Source organism: Mya arenaria, chromosome 5 (assembly GCF_026914265.1).
Source record: "Mya arenaria isolate MELC-2E11 chromosome 5, ASM2691426v1".
In the NCBI taxonomy this organism is placed as follows: domain Eukaryota; kingdom Metazoa; phylum Mollusca; class Bivalvia; order Myida; family Myidae; genus Mya; species Mya arenaria.
Genome location: NC_069126.1, coordinates 19813063 through 19835221, shown reverse-complemented (window position 1 = coordinate 19835221; position 22159 = coordinate 19813063). Strand labels below are relative to the sequence as shown.

General features: G+C 35.1%; 2 pseudogenes; both read right to left on the bottom strand.

Moving 5' to 3' along the window:
* Window positions 1-13741: 13741 nt before the first annotated feature.
* On the bottom strand, window positions 13742-14994 carry LOC128235511 (uncharacterized; annotated as a pseudogene).
* Window positions 14995-17558: 2564 nt separating this feature from the next.
* On the bottom strand, window positions 17559-19393 carry LOC128235509 (cytochrome P450 3A14-like; annotated as a pseudogene).
* Window positions 19394-22159: the final 2766 nt, after the last annotated feature.

Sequence of the window (22159 nt, the reverse complement as noted above, 5' to 3'; positions counted from 1 at the left end):
ACACAAGCAAGTAATGTTTTGCTCCCGGATGCGAGCAAAGGAGATGTTTGTAAACATTTGGATGTATATCACTCCTGGAAGTGAGCTGTTTAAGGAATAACGGAAGTGGAAAGATTTGTTATTTAAAAGCCTTGTCAGATAATGAACCAGTTGTAGTCGGCAGTTGGTCAGAACAAGAACGAAAGAAAAGATATATGTGGAGAGAAGTTGACGCTGTTTTGTGGGTCATGGTCAGTTGAGTAGAGATTTTAAAGGATAATAATGTTAAGGTATTCTCAGATAATAAAAACGTTCAGTCTATTTTGAAAAATGGTAGCAAAAAAGAGGATCTGCATTTACTTGCGTCGGCCATATTTCGGTTGTGAGGACCAAAGTATTTCAATGGTATTGGAATGGATTCCGAGAAAGATAATTATCAGACACTTACAATTGTTTAAAGTAGATGACGAGAATGCGAGGACTGGTTTGTCTCATTAAGTTGGACTACATATATCGATAAGGTTTTGGGAGAACACGACATTGATAGGCTTGCCTCTAACTATGATAAGCATTGCAAGTGTTTTAATTCTAGATGGTGTGTGCCGGGAAATGAGGGCATTGACGCCTTAAGTCACCTTTGGGCAGGTAATCTCAATTGGGTGGTACCCTAATCCAGACTGGTAGTTAAATGTTTGAAAAAGCTGGAGGTAGATAAAGCGACATCACCGATTATACCATACTGGGTTTCAACGCCATATTTGCCTTGTCTTTTTCAATGAAAAGGGGGATTTAAAAGTTTTATACGAGAGTATTATATTTTGCCAAAAGTAGGCGATACTTGTAACGGCGATGGTAATAATGGTGTAGTTAGTAAAGCTCCGTTACAATTCAGGCGATATTGCACAAAGAATGGCCTGTTATGCGTTAGGTCAGGTACAGCAGTTGTTTAGTCGTTTTATGAAATACTGTGTTTCATTAATAATTCAAGCTAGCAAGTGCAATGGACATCTCAATGTATATTACGAATTAACTCAATACGGGGAAGGCATATAGTGTCATATCGTCAGCAATATACGCTATCAAATTAATCACTTCTGTTCATGGGCTAGAAGATCCGATGGCTAACTGTAAATATTGACAACATAAACAGAACCTTTTTATGAAGTGGAATAATAATACCTTCTGTCCACTTTTATGGAAAGATTTTAACCTGCCGATAAAATGCTGTTAAATATATCACAGAAGTGACTTGGAAATATGTCAACACCTACAATAAAAAATTCATTAAAAATGCAGTCGCTACTCAATACCCATTTAAAAAAAAACATCAATTGTATCAAGTTATTCATGCGGAGGAGGTAAAAACTGTTAGAGTGCTCAAATCAAACTGATTAATCAATTTTTATTAATCCATTCCGGATCATATATCGAACTCGGCAATATTAAACAATCCTAACTACCACTTTGGCAATTTGTAAGTCTGGAATCATTAGGCGCCGCGATCTACGTGCTTATTGATATTTTTTTGAATACTTACACATGACAAATGCATTAACGCCCAAAGTGCTAATAAAGCGAGGGGAATAACTCGATAATTGTTATACGCAGAGATTTGGTTACAACTATAGACCCGCGTAGAACGCGTACTTGAAGTTTTCTTTAAATGTCTTTTACGGTTTTTAAGTTATTAGCAATATCGACATCAAGGCTATGACAAAACCACTACCCTTTCTGAAAACAAAGAATGCACAAATACTATTTTATATTTTTGATTTTATGCTATAAGGGTTTAAATCTGCTTAATCCAAAATATTGAAAAAATGTGTTTCAAAGAAGGCTTTTCGTAACAATTACTAAAACTGCACAAGGCACACTAGTGCATTGGGTTTAATTCCCATCAATATTGATGTAAATGATCTTATCACCTAGTTGCGGAATCAACAATTTGGCGATCTCCAATGGCTAATGAACCTAGTGTATTTTCAATGTGCATCTATACTTTTGCTTTTCTGTAAGCATGCCGATTGAAAACTCGTCTTGAACGGTATGTAAATTGCAGCTTGCAGAGCATGTTTAGGAGAAAAATATGCATGTCCTCTGATGTACACTGCCCTGCTTCGGACAGGGCAGTTGTCAGCATGGCCTGCCATGGACCTTCACAGCCCGTCATTTTATCAACTAGGTGACCTTTGATAGGGCGCAGTGGTCAGCTCCTCAACAAGATAGCCTCGGACAGGGCAGAGTTTAAAAAGATCTGTCTTAAGACTTATACTGCAGGGCAGTCTTAACCAGTTTGATTCGGAATAAGAAGTGGGCAGCCGTACCTGTACTGTAACGTACACTGCCCGCCACTGTCTCACATAGTCGGCCTTCGAAAGGGAAGGAGGGCTTATTATGCGACCTATACTGCCTGCCACTGTCTCAACCAATTCCGTTTCTCCGAATTGTCTAAAATAACTGCGACTACTGCCATGATGTCATACAATATACACTCGCCGTTTATTTTGATGATTACATCGAAGCAACTACGATAACAATCTTCTTAGCATATACGACGACATAGGGGAGATTAAAACTTTATAGCTACTTGCATCGCCTCAGTGATTGCACAGGTTATTGTGACCGGATTCAATAATATTCACTAGTTGTCCTTCGCAGTGCAAGCCTTCGCTAGGGGGTAACTTGGATATCTGAAGGACGAGGTTTCTGGGAACTTTAAAACACATTTTGTTACTACTGGTGTACCAAAGCATTATGTTTTTTATATGCACTATTAGGATATAAATAAAAGCAAATCGTTTTGCAAGGTTAATGGTGTCACGTTTACTTAAAAATATCAAAATGAACTACTCTGGTCCGAATGATCAAAAGCCCATCCGATGAACGCGTCATATAAGTAACGAACTCAATAATATGTGGTGATGCCACGAACATGTCAATAATTACCAGATCAAATTTTTAAAGAATTGTTTTCGATATAAGAGTAATTACCGTAGACTTTACCACACTTTTAGTAGAGTTCTACCATTGAAAAGTACTCCATCAATATTTGATAAAACCATAAGCATTGCAGTTTTGTTAAAACACAAACTTAGGGTATGAGAATTGTTACCAACATTTTGGGATTTAAACTGAATAGCTGAAACCGGCCATTTGCATAATTTTAATAAACTTCTTCAAATAGGTATTGCCGCACTAACACACATTGAACTATTGCCTTTTTCTTTTTTGTTCGTACAACCTGGCGCTTCTCGTTTACATAACATATCAAATTTCATCACAGCCTGGTCGCTTATTAAAAAGTTCAGGTGTGTAAATAAGACCAAACACTTAACATCTAGAGCGAAGCCAACTTTGATCTGTTTGAGTGTATACAATCTCAGTGAATGCTTTTGAAAAGTAACTACAGAATACCTAATTTAACCACAAAGTCTTGCAATTTAGTCGACGAACAAATAAGGAAAGGAAATTAATTATCAACTTTTAGAGTTTAAAACTTAATAAAAGTAACCGATCATATTCTTAACTTCTTTATGTTTGTCGCATTATAAACAAATAAATCATTGACGTAATATTATGCTCGTTTATCGTCATAATGTATTATATTTCATAAGGGCTTTGTTAAAAGAGATAATTTTATATTCAACAGTTATTTTCAAATGCATGACTAGTGACCAGCAAGACATTTTAAATGTCCGTTTTGTGAATGACAAAGCTGTACAACTCGATTGGGTCTACGATGATGATTTCATCGAAGCAACTACGATAACAATCTTCTAAGCATGAAAGACGACCTAGGCGAGATTAAAAATTTATAACTACTTGTATCGCCTCACTGAATGCACAGGTTATTGTGACCTGATTCAATAATATTCACTAGTTGTCCTTCGCAGTGCAAGCCTTTGCTTGGGTGTTTACCTTGGTGGTCTGAAGAACGAGGTTCCTGGTAACTTTAAAACACATTTTGTTACTGGTGTACCAAAGCATTATACTTTTTATATGCAATATGATGATATAAATAAAAGCAACCCGTTTTGCAAGGTAAATGATGTCCCTGTTAACTGTAAAAATATCAAAATGAACTACTGTGGTCGGAATGATCAAAAGCCCAATGAACGCGTCATTTAAGTAACGGGCTCAAAAATATATGAGGATGCCACGAACAGATAAATTAATACCAGATCAAGTTATTAAAGAATTGTTTTCGACATGAGAGTAATTGCCGTAGACTTCTCGACACTCTTAGTAGAGTTCTACTCTTGAAAAGTAGGTTCCTCAATATTGAAACAAAACCCATAAGCATTGCAATTTTAATAAAACACATAATTAGGATATATAGTATAGCTACCAACATTTGGAGATTAAAACTAAATAGATGAAACCGGTCATTTGCATAATCTTAAACAACTTCTAAGTATTGCCGCACTTACACACATTAATGAATTGCCTTATTTTTGTTGTTTTTTGTGCATACAACCTGGCGCTTATCGTTTTATCAAATTTCATCACAACCTGGTCGCATATTAAAGAAAGTCAGATGTGTAAGTATCACTAAACAATTAACACATGGAGAGGGGCCAACTATGATCTGTTTGAGTCTCAGTTTAGTTTTACTTCTGAATAGTAACTACAGAAGATGTTATTTAACCACAAAGTCTTGCAATTAAGTCGACAAATTGACAAACAAATAAGGTTTATTATAATTTCAACGTTAAGGTTTAAAACTGAATAGAAGTTACTGGTCATATTCTTAACGTATTGTCGACTTTAAAACAAATAAATCATTGGCGTAATGTTATGCATAAAACCTCGTTTGTCGTTCTCATAATGTATTATATTTCATAAGGGCTTTGCTAAATGAGATAAATTAATGTTTATAATATAATTCATTCCTGAAGCGCGGCCAACTATGATGATATTAAATAATTTGATTTGTATTAGAGTTCTACTATTTAACAATAAATACATAGAACACAATACCTATTACTAAAACACAATACATTTTGTTAACATAGAACCATATTTACAGCCTCTACGATTATTTCATAAACGATTAGTTGTTGGTTCTGAAACACCACGTTGAAGAATGTTTGCATCATTGCTAAACAATTGAGTTTCGGGAACAAGGATTTTTTTGACACCAAGAACATAGTTTAAGACTGTTCCTTAAAAATACCAGTATTGAAAAGAGTTTTCTATACAATGCAATGAAAGACAACCAAGGTACTAGTCACATTCAAATATGACAAACATTTTTAAGATTAATTTGTAAAACAAATACACTTTAAAAATACCACGAATCCAAGCCTTTAGCGTTAAAGTTGTCTATAGGAAGTATATCATATACACAGGCATGTTAACATATTTGTTGTCGATGATGTGTCTTTGTTGCTGCTGTTTTTTGTTTGTTTCGTAAAAAACTTGCTATCTACCTGTTCTTTAACCAGGTTTATGTAGTAAAGTTATGGTAAATGTTAAGCATTTTCAAAGTCTAAACACAAGTAATTGGTTTATAATCAATACTCTATAAAGCAAAGTCGCATGATTGCCTGAAGTAATGTTAACGCAAAATAAAACACTAAACCACTTCCGTTCGCTTGAAGTTTGATCTTCGGGTTCAAATATAAGGATATATGTCATTCTTAATTATTTGTTAAAGGTCAGTTTTAATACAACATTTTTCTGAATAGCGTAATATAATTGGTTACAAAAGTTGACTAAAACTACTGCTACCACCACCACCACCAACAACAACAACAACAACAACACTGCTACTACTGCTGCTACTGCTACTACTACTACTGCTGCTACTACTGCTACTGCAACTACTGCTACTACTGCTACTACTACTGCTACTGCTACTGCTACTGCTGCTACTACTGCTACTACTGCTACTACTGCTACTGCTGCTACTACTGCTACTACTGCTTCTGCTGCTACTACTGTTACTGCTGCTACTACTGCTACTACTGCTACTGCTGCTACTGCTGCTACTGCTGCTACTACTGCTATTGCTGCTACTACTGCTACTACTGCTACTACTGCTACTGCTGCTGCTGCTGCTACTGCTGCTGCTACTACTACAACTACTACTTGCTGCCGCTACCACCTATGACTGCTGCACCTGGTGCTGTTTCGTTAGAAATGTCCATTTTTTGAATGGTTATTTCCACGAAGCAAATACGATAATAAACGTCGCAGCATATACGACGGCACAGGCGAGATAAACCTTCCATTTTGGATTACTTTGGTGATCTGAAGGAACTGAAGTTTCTCGGAACTCTATTACTCATTTTGTTACTGGTGGACCAAAACATTATGTTCCTAACATATTAAAGGAGGATAACAATATAAACACATCGTTTTGCAAGGTTAATGGTGTCTGTCTTAACTTTAAGAATGTTAAAATGAACTATGATACAGTGGTCAGAACGATCAATAGTCCATCCAATGAAAGCGTCATTCAAGTACCGAACTAAATAATATGTGAGGATGCCACGAACATGTCAACATATACCAGATATGAATCAAACTTTAAGTTTGAATTGTTTTGATGTCAGAGTAATTGCCGTAGACTTAACCACAATTTTCTACTTTGAATAGTAATTTCATCAATACTTAATAAAACCACTAGTCTTCCAATGTTGTTAAAATCATTTCGGAATAGAAATTAGTTAGCAATATTTAGAGATTTAAACTTAATAGCTGAAACGTCGATTATACAACATATCAAAGTTCATCAAAGCCTGGTCGCATATTAAAAAAAAAACAGTTATGTTAGTATCACCAAACTCCTGGAGCGGGGCCAACTTTTAATCTGTTTGAGTTCGAACAAACTCATTCGAATTTTACTTTTGAAAAGTAACTGCACAATACCTAATTAAACCACAAGTCCTTCAATTTCATCGACACATAAAAAACATTCATGTATACCGCATGGATATTCTGCTATTGTGGGATTTAAGCTTTTGATTTAGAGAAAAAAACTTAATTGAAAATATATCTGAGTATTTACATCAGTGTTTGCCTACTTCATTTGTCTTGCATAAACGAGAAATTGGTGAAAATGTAATCCCAATTTGTCATCGGATCATAATACTAATTTATAGATCTATGAAACTTGTTTCTTCTCGCTCGCTTGTTATAAAAACATGTATTTATAGTGCCAATACGAATAATAATGCAATTTAAGGTGGTATAACATGGCCAAAGCGTATTCAAGGACAAACATATTAAGTCCTAGACAATAATATGCCAGCGAACATGCCCGGATCTCCTAGGCTGCCTCGGTTTAGGTATGTCTCTGGCTACGGCACTGTAATACAGCGGGAAATGACAATATTTTGTTTTAAATTCATCCGGGGAATACAGCGGAAATTGCCATTGCTTTGTCAATGTGTGGTACTCGGCTCATCGATTATAAGACAAGGTCAAAGGTATTTTTGTTAATCTTCTATCAAAAGAAAACAAGTGATATAAAAGAAAATGCCACTCGTCATCATATGATATATTTTGTTTTATTCCATTCGTGCAGAAAATATGTAAGGCCACACGAAATTAATGTTTTGCTCCGCGGATTTACCAAACGAAATTGGAACGAGCGAGCGAAAAAATACAATTTTGTCAGTAAAACATTAATAAAACCCGAAGCGAGCGAAGAGCGAATTTATTTTCTTATCATCAATATAAATAAGGAAGATTGCTCAATATAATTGCCCTTAAATCATTTTGAATGCATATTGGAACTGAACCTCTACTGGATAATAGGAAAATGTTTGAATACCCGCTAGTTATCCATCCGTTTTTTTGTTAACTCATTTAACGGATAAACCAAATTTCTAACATAAATCAATCATATTTTAAGTATGACGATCATTTTTAATAAAAAATAACCCTGCTTCTGGAGAAAAGTTTGAAACAACTGAAATAAATCTACCCGAATGACTAACATTATTTGCAACTGTAGTCGGACATTTATTAGGATTGATTTCGGATGTTTAAAGTATAATGTTTTACACATACATCATCAAACATCAAACTCCATATTCATTTTGATATCTTGACTTAACTTTGTTTTGTCTATTACAGTAAATGCAATGACATGTGCTTATCGAAATGAAAAGTACAAGAAAGTGTTCAGAGTTTTTGTATGATCAAGGAGTTGTTTTTATAATACCGGATTATGCTGTAAAAGAAAACAGAAATTAAGTTAATAAATTAAGGTTAGTTTTACCTAATAAAAATAGCCTCCAGCATGGTCACAACACAAACAATTGGCAAAAATAATATTAAAAGTTCCAAAATTCGAGCCACAGTGTTTATACCGGATTCACCACACATCGGTTACTTCCCTTTACAAAAATACACTCAAACTTGCGTAGGAAAATTATAACTGATTCTTTTTTAGCCTTTAAAAAATATTACCACACAATGGTTGGCAATTTAGATAAAGGTGCGGTCGCACAAAAAAAGGTGCGGTAAATCAGCGGTCAACTCGTCCAGGACATATGCCAAAGGCTCGTTCACTGATTAAGTGAACTCGTTGATGAAATCGGTTCATTATAGGAGAACTGATGACAAATCATATACATTCCAGAATCGATAACTCTCCGTAATGAAATTAACCGGGAAATCCCACACCATCCCAACACCAGGCAAAAACGCTCCAAAAAACTGACTGAACTATATGTTTTGTACAATTAAATGAAGACAGGAGGGGTTTTGTATATACGAATAAACAAACTGCCAGTGTTGCATTTTTCAACAACATTTAATTCAAGTTCAAGTATAACTGCTAAACTCAGCATTTGAAATAAATAACTAATTATATAGACAGCTATCAAAATAACCAGTTTACGGTTCACTGTGGAAAGAACCAGGTTTCGAGCTCGTAAAATATAGAAAAGAAAAGCGTTATAAAGATAAACATTCTAAAATATCATCTTTTCTAACCTGTTAGACGAACAAATCAAGGTAGAAAGTCCAAATCCATCCACATTTTCATTTTGATGTCACTTTATTTACAACAAAAATGGTTTAAAACAAAATGGTAAAAAATAATTGTATCAGGTTCATAACTTATATCAAGTAAGCTGCCATAAATAAAAAGTCATAACTTTTGTATTGATTAAATAAAACCAACGGAGAAAACAGGTTGATGAGTCCTTCAATATTTTTACTTGCTGATAACAAAATATAAAATAAAGTTTAATGCTGTAAAGGGACAGTAAGATGATATGGACATTCAATTTCTGGTATCGTTACTGCACAAGTTCAGTACGTGGGTGAAGATGCATTTGGAGGCCTTTTATTGAATCTTTTTTTCGTTCGTTCAATGTTTACATGATTTGTTCACCGGGACGAACAATAATAACGGAATATTCTGAAGAAAAAACGTTTATCGCTTGTACTGAAACATAAAATCATGCACATAAGATTTCACACTATCATCGGGGTTCCCCTTTCAGGAAGTTTTTACGCAATGACTTGAGGCTTTTCTTATCTTACAAGTTTTGAGTGTTTAATACTTTAGCGCTTGCTGGAGCCCTTACATTGGCAAATGTATGACATATTAAAGTAGTTATGTAAACACAATCGTCCCATCGCCTATATCTTTCACTTTAAGTATAGGTAATTGTTTATTTTGAGGTTTATGGGATTATTTGTTTGAGCCTAGAGAATTTAATAAAGACCTCCAAATAAATGATAAATTATATAATGCTTTAAATCTCTTTTGTTACTGGCACGGACCTTTTATTTGAACATGTTTTCGCCCCTACCTCTGAAATATACGCGTAATAAACTAACGCAATATAAATACTTGTAGATATGGTTTGTCATTTAACATGTCTATGTTTTTGTGTATTGGTTAAGTCTCTGTTTTTAAAGTAGAAATAGAAAAAGTCATTGCAATAGGCTTTGGATTGAAATTTGCTCTTCCGCATTTAATCTTGTATTGAGTTGTTTGATTCTCAAGAATATGTTCAAAGTTTGTCGTTCGTGTATGATGGCCAAGGTGGCCTTGTTGTCGCAATTAAAATATTTTGAACATGAACATTAAATCAACATGCTGAAATTTTTGCGGTATTCACTGCGTCATAAGGCCTAAAAAATAAATTGTGTTGTTAGGGTAACATGGACCCAAAGAATAGGTAGGGTAGGTAGGGATTTTTTTTAGGTTTTTAGTTTGGTACAGGTTTGTTTGCTTCGTTTTAGTCCAATTTCAACAGTATTTCAGTTGTAACAATGATTTTCCTGGATAAACAAACCCTTAGATTAATACTGGCGCTCTCCCAACTGAGCTAGCCGAGTTTCGTTGTCATTCGTTACACACGTTCCGAAAGCAAAACATTTTAATAATTAAATGACAATATTGACCTGCCTTAGCATCTCAAAAACATTTCTCTGCCATTCTCCAAGAAGTAAAGTTAGGAATATTTTATAAACTGTACAAATGGCAACAGACCCAGGTTTCAGTCCCAGTTTGAAATAAAGTAACATTTTGTCAGGCACCAGCCTGTGTCAGAACTCTCAGAATTCTAAATTTCCGTTCTATGCTAGTAGTATGTTTGCCCAGCTGCTATTTTATTTAAACTTTTTTTATGATTGCATCATTGGATAAAAACATGACAAGAGAAAAGGGTCATGTCTTGTCTTGCAGTGGTGGGGTATATTAAAAATAGACGACATTCAATCGACAGGAAAGTCGTACAGCTGTTCTTCATACAAACGGGTCCATGGCCCCTTGTCGGATGTTGACAAGTCAATCTCGAATATAGACCCCGGCTCGCACAAAAACATTATCTCTACATCTTCGAAACTAATCTTGGGTGTTATGAGCTTAAACTCCCGACGTTCTGGAGTGTTTTAGCGACCACACGCCGTTTTCACGATCTTTATGATTGCGGAATTGGTCGCCATGTTTTATTTGTGTAGCGATTCGCACAACTTTTTTTTTGCTGTAGCGATTCGCACTGGCTTTTTTGCGACGCGCCGAGTATAACGCCCGTACAGTACCGTACAGTTCTGTACCGGGCACAAAATGGCGATTTTTTTCGCAAGTCCCACCAAAAAAACAGTAGGGTCGGCGTTATTTTCCAGGTAGGGTCGGGTGACCTGAACCACACAATTTATTTTTTTAAAGGCCTAACACAAGTGATCATGCATTTGAAAGTAAGACATATTTAATGTACAAATAATTCGCATCCATAAACTTGACCTGCAAAACGCATCTTCATTTCAAAACGGAACATCTATTTCATGTTCCTGCAAATAAATGAAAAAAAAATAGTATTTCTAGTTATAACTGTCATCTATTGGTGTCTCAATAGTTTCATTTGTTTACACAGTTACATAGTACAGTAATAAATGTTTGACAATCAATTATAAAAAACGACTTATTTAGAATGCAGAAAAAACGTTTAAATTCAATTAAAATCAGTTTAATTCATTATTCGCTTGCGTTGCTTAAAATAATGCTTTAATGTATTACCTTTTATTAGATTGTTCGTAAAATGGTGTTGTTTGGCTAATGTTTCTACATGCATAACAAACCTTATATATACCTGCGAAAATCGTTCACTTTGGAATTCCGCGTATGGAAAAAATGCGTTAACATGGTGAAGTTCAAACGATTATCAACACATTTGTGTAACGTCAAACTTGACTATACACTTGACAACTTCTTGATAGTTAGTTTTCAAATTCAAATTAATTTTTCAAATAAAAATAATAAATCTGATTTTATACAGAAAGGTTAATAACTTAGTGAAGCAGTGTATGTTTATTATGTACTATAAACATCTTCAATATTTTATGTTATTGAAGATGTCTTTAGTACATAATAAATTTGAACATTAGAATCATAGTAGCTTAAAGTTGGTGTAGAAAACCTGATGAGTGTCTGATATGTCTTCACTAGATTATTAACCTTTCTGTATTAAATCGGGTTGACATTCATTAAATAAAATTATTGTTGTTTCTTTATGCAAAAAGAACTATAAATATCTTTAAAAACGGCGTCAAATTTCAATAAATTATTGTGTTTTTAAAAAACGTCACTTTGAAGTAAACATCAACGAAAGAAAAGCAACCTTAAATTAGGTTTTTGTAAAACAAGGGACGAAGATCAACTCAATGAAACTGTCAACATATTACCTTTAGACAAATATTAAATTCTTGGCTAAGGCCTCACCAAATTTATAACTTGTTCATCGGATTTTTTTTCAAAATATTAATGGGGAGAGCGAGCGAAATAATAATAAAAAAATATTTGTTTTGCATTTAGCGAAAAAGAGGAGCGAGTGAATATATACAGTCACATTTACTCACATTGTATTCACTTATTAACTTAACAATAATATTGTAAACTGTACAAGGATAGCACCCAAGTTAAAGAATGATAACACTGCAAGTTAATTTTATACAAATATTTATTTTGAGATTAAACAAATGCTATTTGAGATCAAGCAAATGTATTGCTTTAAAATATTAAATAAATGAAATAATTCAAAACACAGTTTTTTAGTTGTTAAACATTTTTACAAAGTTATTTCAAAATACCATGGCTCACTTAAAGCCTGGACACAGGAGCGCCGATGATCACAGCCACCTGCCCGCGCAACGACATGCCCAAATCTAATAACCTAGGTTTGCCACTTGGAAAAACTGGTTAAAGATAATCATCTGTTAAAAAAAAAATCATGTCTCATGCAATTGAAATGACTAAGTAAAGTGACTTGAAAAATAACCCACAAAATGAGTATGGGCATTTGCAATAAAATTTAAACTAAAGCTATCACTCTTGCAATTGGTAGCCATTTTAGTTCCGGTAGAGAATTTACAAAACAGCTACACCATACTGTTAACTTTTTCAGCGACAATTATGTCACAGAAAGTTCGTTCCAACCAGGCTTATTTCAAGCTTTCTCAAAATTTAACGCCTAGCTATTTTAAACTGGCATATTTTCCTATTTGTTTTAGATGTCTTGCTCAAGTTTGGACAAGTAATAGAAAACTTAAACATAGATACAAACACAACACTTTTATTTCTTTTGTACTGCAAATACTGATTGAGAAAAGTTTCATATTTAGCCAAAAAATGTTTCAAGGAAATACAAGCTCTATACAATATTTCTTTCATAGAAAAATATCAATCAGCTCAAAAACTTTACATTTGAAATATATCCATATATGGTTTTAATATACACATGATCATTTAAAAGATATACAAACATTTTATTTACAGCACATAGTGTAATTCATACTTCTTTTTTTTCTTTTTGACTAATATTAACAAATTATACACAATTCTAGCTTTAGTTTGGTTAATGTTGTTGTATTAATGGTAATGCTCATAACATGACATGAAGCACACCGGAATGCCAGTCACGATTATATTTAGCGTCCTCTTATATTTAGCGACCAATGCCTCCACCACGAGCACGCCCTCATTACCTCACAGGGACAACATTTTATGATACGCTGCGTCTGAGAATCTGAAATTTTAATTAGCAATATAATTAACAAATGTTCTGTGCAGTCTATGTATTCTGCAATACTGATACAGTTTGATGATAACACAAGAATAAAATTGAAGAAGCAACCTCAGACTATTTTTTATATTTAAATATAGCTTTTTCATGAATACCATTGAAAGCATTAAGACCTTTACAGTTTTTTTTTAAATATCTTAATAAATACAAAGGCATTTTAAAGTCAACAATTTCTGGCGACTGTTATGAATTTTTGTCCTTATGAAATCCTACATAGCGGTTCGTGAGTCGCGGAACTCGTTTGCAAGTGTTAAATTGACGTGTGATTTATGACCATCAAATAAAACAAGCACTGGACGATCTCTGGTGTTGACATGGTGAAGGAAGTGATTCTCAAGGTACTTGAGGAAGACTGAAGAGTTTGACCATCCAGAATCGGACATTGTGCCAGCAGATCCTGGGGTGGCCCCATCCATCAGGTTTTCGTTCCATCTTTTGCCAGGGAAGACATAGTATGGGGGGACATGCACACCTGCAGCACTTCCACATCCTATTAAGGTAACTGTCTGGCCTCTGTTGGAAGTAACTGCATTTGCCTTTTCTCCCTGCATGCAGAGGATCTTCCTTGGGGAATGCTCAGTCTGCAACCCAGTTCCATCAATATTCCAAATAGATTCAGGGCTTTCATGAAGGTTGTGGGCTTTCAACACCTTGTCCAGCTCTTTGAAATAGTTATTAATAACTTCTTCCGATGTACACTTTGCCCGAATTACTGACAGTTTTTGTGGTCTTGTCATTCTCACTTCAGGGTTTCTTTTTTCTTTTTCTGCAACCATTAAACCAAGAAGGACCAAGTGGTGAGTCCATCTCCATCTTTTTTTTTTAAACTGATGGCATAATCTGTTGCCAGACTCATGAATTCTTGCCGTGAATAGCCGTATCCAATCCTAGCCATATATGCTACATGTTCCACAAGCTGACTTTCTTCATTCTTAGAAAACAACGGTCCAGGACCAGCATATGGCAAGTCCCCAGTAGGCTGCAGTCCATGTGTCCTGTCTCTAAGTGTAGATTCTGGAACCCCATACACCCTACTGGCCTTGTACACTGACATTCCCTTTTCTTTAACATCACTGAAAGCTCTGTTAAGTAGTGTAACATCATACTGTCGCCTCTTTACTTTGTAAATAGTTGGAAACTGAAATTAACAATTCATTTCAAATTTAAAAAACTTACCGATTAATAAAAAAATATTAAAAAAACATCAGAAGTTTAGTTTAGTAGATAACAATACCAAACATGGAGGTAACGTGACCGCGAATATGCACGTTGTTAAGAAGCACCTGTCAGTGACGTCATCAGCATATATAAATAGATGAAATCGGAAAATCCGATCTGGGTTTTGCAAGATTATAGCAATAGCAATGACTTACACTTAGAAAGTTGAATTAGAATATAGAAAAAAAATGTAATTACGTATACATTTTAATTTTTGGGGAATACTTACGCGTAGAAACGACATGATCTTCAAATGTTTGCAGCTGACAGTTCTCTCGAATGAATATAAACAATCCGAAGTGCAGGTACCCGTTCACGTGATCGATATTCGGCATGTTTCGGATTACATCGATAGACGGTATACACCGATAGATGAAACATTGAGTATACTTATATAATCATCTCAACCCAATATTGATCGTGAGTGGATTTAGTCACACGAGGGGGCTGTAAGGTGTGCGAGTGTGTTTTTTGATATTGAAAATTCGACATTTCAAATAGAAAATTGAAATCGCTGATTCATTTCTAACCCTAGCCCGTACACCAAGCTCGTAGTTAAAAAACCCCACCAGCAATCATCAGAAAATATAAGCCGCGTGTCTTGGTTTTAGAAAAAAGTTAACTATTTCAGGTTTTTTTATTTTTTTTTATTTTGTGAGACAAGATAATTGTCATGTGTATAAAGTCAATATAAAACTTTCTTCACCCACGTTAAGTGAGTAGGCCAAAATTTGGATTGTGGAAGTAACATTTCAAACAATTGTTTTGCATTAGGACTTCAGGCGGGGTAGAAATGCGTTTGCAGGCATGACAGCAGAACACACACTTGAAACTTCTTCAGTACCCATCCCCTGGGATGATGAGCTCGTGACGCTCACACGGCTCTACGTTCTAAACCCTTACAAATTTTAAAGTTGACATTTCAATATGAAGCATTTTCCCGAATAATTGTACGACAAATTAGCATATCCAATAACATCATGATTTTGATTTGCAATTTCTCGCATGTATGCTGTAGCGTGTAAATGGCAATGTGCCATTTATAAACAGACTTCTAATTTTTGCATTATTTGCTTCAGTCAAAATAAAATGAAACTAATTCGTCGATCATGACATGTTTGAACGAAATTGAAAATGAATTAATGAATTGATTTTTAATTGAACATTTTAATTGCAAAAAAATCCACATGAGAATATCTTGCTGATTTTTCCAACCACGTCGGGTTAGCCGGCCAAGATTTTCAAATCGGTGAAAGAAGCATGACAAACAGTAGTTTTTCATTCGCACTTTTGGTGGCGTTGCATCACCCCTACAATCATTACAGTACCACACATATTTGTAGCAGTGTCGAGTTGGTGAGAGAATGTTCAATATCTCATGTTGTTAACAAGGTTCTACCGTAAAGACTCCAGCACAACACAATTGGCATTCCCAACATAATGCTTTTTTATAAGCATTGTACTGTAGTCCAGCAAACCCAACGATGCCAGTATACCGTTTTGCCATAGTGTGTGGATAGTACAGAACTGATGTGTTTTGTTTTAGTTTGAAGTGCTCGAAAAAGCGTATACATTATTTCAGGAACATCAAATGCAAACACAAACATTTACCCAGTGCCATTACACCGGGTTTATGTTTAAACTTTTTGCTACTGAGCTTGTTTCTGTAGTTTTTCACATAGGTTTTCACATAAAAAGTGAGTCTGAAACTAACACATTGAGGCTGATTACAGGATAACTGGGTGAGACAGAACGAGTAGTGTTTGAGTGACACAATTTATGAATTGCTTTGCTCGAAGATGTTAGGAGGATTATTGGAAATCGCTTTATTTTGCAATATCTTCACACTGTTATGAAATAGTGAACGAAATTTTCCAATTACGTCAAAAGTGTGCTTGTTATTCAGTGTTCTTATATTTATCTTAAGTTGCTGCAAGTCAGATTCACATTGCTTAACACGATCTGCCAAATTGCAAATTAATTTCTGACATGTTTAACATCAACCGAAGAGTGAATAAATGACTGTTATTCTAGTTATAAGAGCTGGAAATCGTATGCAAACATGAATTTTTATTAATATTTGAATTTTTCTTAAAACTTGAAATGAAATTAAAAATTGCTTTAACGTGAAAGTAAAGTAGTCATTCCAGTTTGAAGCTTTTTTAAAGACCAAAGTCTTCATGATGCTTAAATTTGTTTCACTCAATCGTTGAATTACTATTGTAAATTTCTCATTTACAACTAATGCTTCAAGTTTCAGGTACAGTTTTAATCAAAATGTAAGCAGATAACAAAGAACACACATGCATGCACATTGAAAGCATAACAATATACATAATAACATATTATTCGATTCATTAAAACAAACAGAAGCAAAAGTTTACAATTGTTATAATGTCAATAATCTAAATTAAAAAGTATTTTTGACATGTTCTGTGGTCACTCCCTGTTTTTCATCCAGACTTGTGAATGGCATTGATTAGGTTACCCATCGCACCTGCGCGATCGGACAATTATATTTCTGAGCCAGAAACCTATTTTTCTAGTGTTATACACTACGCAAAGACCGCACCCATTAGAGACCTCCTATACGACCTTCAACAATTTCTTACAGAGATATTAGCCTCTGGCATAAGTCCATAGCTCAAGAAAATTATTTTTTCACCGTTTGTAGGTCTTTTCGAGCTGGCCAAATAAACATACCAGAAGTACGACATGGTGCCATAACATTTACTACAGCTGTTTCATGTACCTCTTCGACACATCCTGGGTACCAGGCATCTTAATATGCGATGGCAACATAGTCATTCACACGTAAAGACTGGACTGTAGAGCCGAGAATTGGCTCAACTTCTGGTTTTCGGATATCTTACTTGACTTCGTCTTCGTGTTCTTCGGTTCAACTTGCATGGTGTTAAAAAGTTCACGTTTGACTAAACTCTCATCAGCCATGTGTGCCTTTCGCAAGTCACGACCACCGCTTCGAGCAGCTTTCATGAGTGTGGCCTTTTCATTCTCAGGTTTTTCATCCAACCATTTGAAAAGCTGTCGCATATTCCTCTTTATGAGATGAACACTGGAGTGGTGATGGAACGATGCTTCGGCCTTCTTCGCTGAGAGCTGTCCAGGTCCCCAAGGTTGGTCACGTGGGAGACGTGGGTCCTTTGTAGGTATGATTTCGATGGTGTCCCTGCATAGCGCCCACCTTGAATAAAATCTACCAGCTGTTTCGCCACACTGCGTCGAATTGCACCACATAGCACACGGATTAATTTCAGGCGCAATTCATTTGTCGGGTTATTCAACCGTGTGCTCAACTTTAACTATGCTGCAAGTAGATCGCGTTTTAATTTTGATTTAGCAATTAAACTTAATGACGTAACTCTTGGGAGTCTTAATTATGCTTTTAAAACGAATCATGATCTATTACTGATACTTCTCCCTGTGGTTTTAACGTGTCAAATATTAATATCAAATAAAATAGTACTGTATCTAGGAAAATATAAAACTTAAAATACCAGTATTAAATATCTTATATTTGCTGTTTAATATGTTCTGTGTATCAAAGAAGGCGTAGTGTCCCAATTGACAATTGTCTCAATAGCTTAATAAAAAAATCAACCCACCCGAATTTTCAACTCCTGGTGGCACCTTAAGGCGGTCAGAGCGCTCCAATCGAATGTTCGGCAACAACCGTACTAGCGCAATCTTGGCTTCCACGAGCGCCAGTTTCATTCCGACACAATTTCAAGGACCAGCGCCAAAGGGAATGTAGCGTTTAATGGGTAGATCTTCTGTTTGTTTTCCGGGTCAAATCTTTGCGAGTATTTCGGATTCCGGTAGATGGCGTTTGTTTAAAAGCTGATGTCGATGCCTTTCATGAAGTGAAAGCCATTTATGGTGATGTCACTCGCGGGTTGGCGATTAAAGCGACCGACTGGTGGGTACATACGTAGTGTTTCCTGTCTAATGATCTCTAAGATCCATCTTCAAGATTTAGTCGTACGTGTAGTTATCTGTCGTATGAAAACCGTCATGAACTTCCACTTTCTCCAACAGCTGGTCCTGGACTCCCGGATGTTGTGCCAGTACGAACGCGAGCCAACCAAGCAAGGCGGTTGTGGTCTCGTGTCCCGCAGCGAGGAATATGATCCCATTAATTGTAATATCATTTTTACTCATCCCACTTTGCTTCATTTGATGAAATGATTTATCGCTGGAGACACCGTTGTCTGGACAGTCCATCTGCGTGTCCATCATGAGCTTAAGAAGGTCGTTAAACACGCCGCTGTTGTTTTCTCGCCGTTCTTGAATAGCCTTTCAAACCATTTTGTCTAAAAGCAGCATTGCGTCTGGATCATTGATATCCTTTGCAAAGAATGTGATAAGCGTCTGAAAGCCTGGAAACATGAAGTTTAACAGAAGGACTGTTCTTTAATACTTCCAACCAGTATTTTCGACGCATGCTTCACAAAAGGGTCATCTGGATTCTGCGAGTCCACTTCAATCACAAACACCGTGGAGCACATCACGTCCATAGTCAACGTTTTGAAGCGTTCACCCATGTCAAAAACCTAGTCCTCCGACTTTTACATCTGATCGTCCAGGCATTCAATCATAGTATCAAGACAGTGTTTCAGAATGGGAAGGAAGGAAGGAAGGAAGGAAGGAAGGAAGGAAGGAAGGAAGGAAGGAAGGAAGGAAGGAAGGAAGGAAGGAAGGAAGGAAGGAAGGAAGGAAGGAAGGAAGGAAGGAAGGAAGGAAGGAAGGAAGGAAGGAAGGAAGGAAGGAAGGAAGGAAGGAAGGAAGGAAGGAAGGAAGGAAGGAACTTAATGTTCTTGCAAGCATCATGTTGTTTTTTGCGAATTTAATCAGCAAAAAATCGAATATTATTTATTAATTGATATTGTGATGTTATTAAATGTGAATAAATGCATTAGATTGCACATACAATATAAGTCGATCGCTCTCACAATGAGTTATAGTTATGTTTGCGCATTGTTAATATTCATTCAATCATTTAAACAGTAGCAAATAAGGAACTACGTTAAAAAAGGTGTTGTGTTGACGGAGAAGTATTGTAGGCATTGACAGATGATTAAAAGGATTTGTTACATGACACTGTCACCTCTGTGTATTGGCCCTTGATGTGACACATTCCATACGTGTTAAATGTGCATCAATTTTGATAATTAATGTGTCAATGTTTGCGCTTTATCATTATTTAGCAACGTCGATAACTTTAAAACTCAACTAAATATTGTTTATTGTCATTTTTTGAAGTGATTTCAAGTGATTGAATTTCTTTCGCGTTTTTGTGACGGTCGGGTCGTTCTATTTCAAGAATTGGTGAGATGAAATGAATATTTTTTTAACAGTTTTTGAATGAAATAAAATATGTTATTGTAAATATTAGTAATGAATTGCGGAATTGATGTAATTATTGGATATGTAAACGCAGTTGTTAAAGTACGCGCGGAGTCCGAAGCGCGGGCTTCACATAATTCATTCTTTAAATATAAATCACTCAAATATGCATTCGAAGTTTCAAGCTAAATTTATTAATTTAAGAACATTTATTGCAGACAAGTACTTGCAAATTACGACTATCGTTCCATAGATTAAATATTGAAGTTGGGAGACTTAATCATATTATAAGAAATGAGAAAAAGTGTACCATTTGTTGTGACTTAAATGATCTGGAAGACGAGAATATTATTTTTTTGTCTTAAAATTTACTCTTCCAGTAAAAATTATATGTACCAAGATACTATTCAGAATATCCTAGATTGGCTAAGTGTATTTCTCTACTGCAAACTCATTATTAATAACTACTTGTTGAATTAGCAATATTTTGTTTAAAAGCCTTTGAAATAAGAAATAATAATGTCTAATGGTTTTATTCAAAATTGTCATTCAAAACAAGACGAGCTGCACTATCGCTTTTAAATTTTATGTCCCATTTGCTTCTCCCGTGTGTTTTCGCAGTTTACATAGTTTTGTTTCGTTAAAACATCTATTTAACATTCGCACTTTCAAATCAACCATCTTTTTTTGCTTTTTTGATTAAATTTAAAATTAAATCTGTATTAAATACAAAAATCATTTAAAACGCATTATAGTGTTTTGATTGATTGTGTGTGTGTGTATTTTATATTATATTTTATTTTTGTGTAAAGTGACGATAATTGTTTATGATTAAGTCAAGATAATTTTTCTCTTCTGTTCTGTTCTGTTATAATCTCAGACTTTCGCAGAAAAGGTACAACTGCATACAGCCATTTCAAATTAGTATTTTAAAACGACAGCGCGTATGGTTATTTTAAATACTTGTACATAGGTTCTAACGCATATCACTGTAGGGTCAACGAGGGATTGGTTCTATCTTCTTTTTTCCTTCCGGTCCCCATGGAAACGAGTTTACAAACAAAATTTACACTATTGGTGTCGCTAGTTTTGAAATCTATGGAACCGTGCCTAGGCTACTCTTGTGTCAGCATTTGGACAGGAAAGAAGAAAAAATAACAATTGAATGGTATGGAAAACTTAAGCTTTACTGGTTATTCAAAAACTCAACTCTGACTAAAAACGCGCTGAGTGAGTTTAGGCTAATTTTTGTAGGCCATAATATGGATATTTTCAAAATACACACCTTTACTCTTTTTTAATCTCATCGTTCACAAACCCTAGAAGGTGTGACAACAAATTTGGAGGATGCACTGCAGCAAATGCAATTATGTCTGTAATGACTGCAATAATTCCACGGGGGTTCTTAAACGGTGTTTAGTTCAATTTTAAACCCGGCATACATGTGTCTGGGTGATGTTAATTGAATAAATAAGGTTCCAAAACATGTATGCTCCTGTCAACATCCCTACATAATAATGATCTCTAGATTTTATTACTGAAAATAAAACACACAAGGGTATGTTTATTTTTGTAAATATATAAATTGTAGAAATTTTCTTTAAAGTGTATTGTTATGATAAGGTATATTTCAGAACAAATCCATCAATTTATATTACTATTTAAAAACGTTTCCATTATTATTTTTTCAGTCCTTAACTTAATTTCCGTGATAAAAACATTTACTCGTGGAGTCAGCAGGCTATATCGGACTGGGGCGACATCCAATTTTACAAAGAAATGTGCGGGAAAATATTGTAAGAGCCATTTGGTATTTGTTTGTCTATTATGTAAAATGATGATACATAGGAATAAATGTTCTGTTTTATTTTGAATGCTTATGACTGAAACGACCGTTTGTCTGCATATTATAATGCAAAAGATGCAACCAAAGACAACCATTTCTCCCACCTCGGATAAATAGATCCAAATATTTGACAATGCTAGAAACTCTTATCTTGCCAACGGGCAAAAATAAAGCAAGTACCCGTATTGGACTCCTT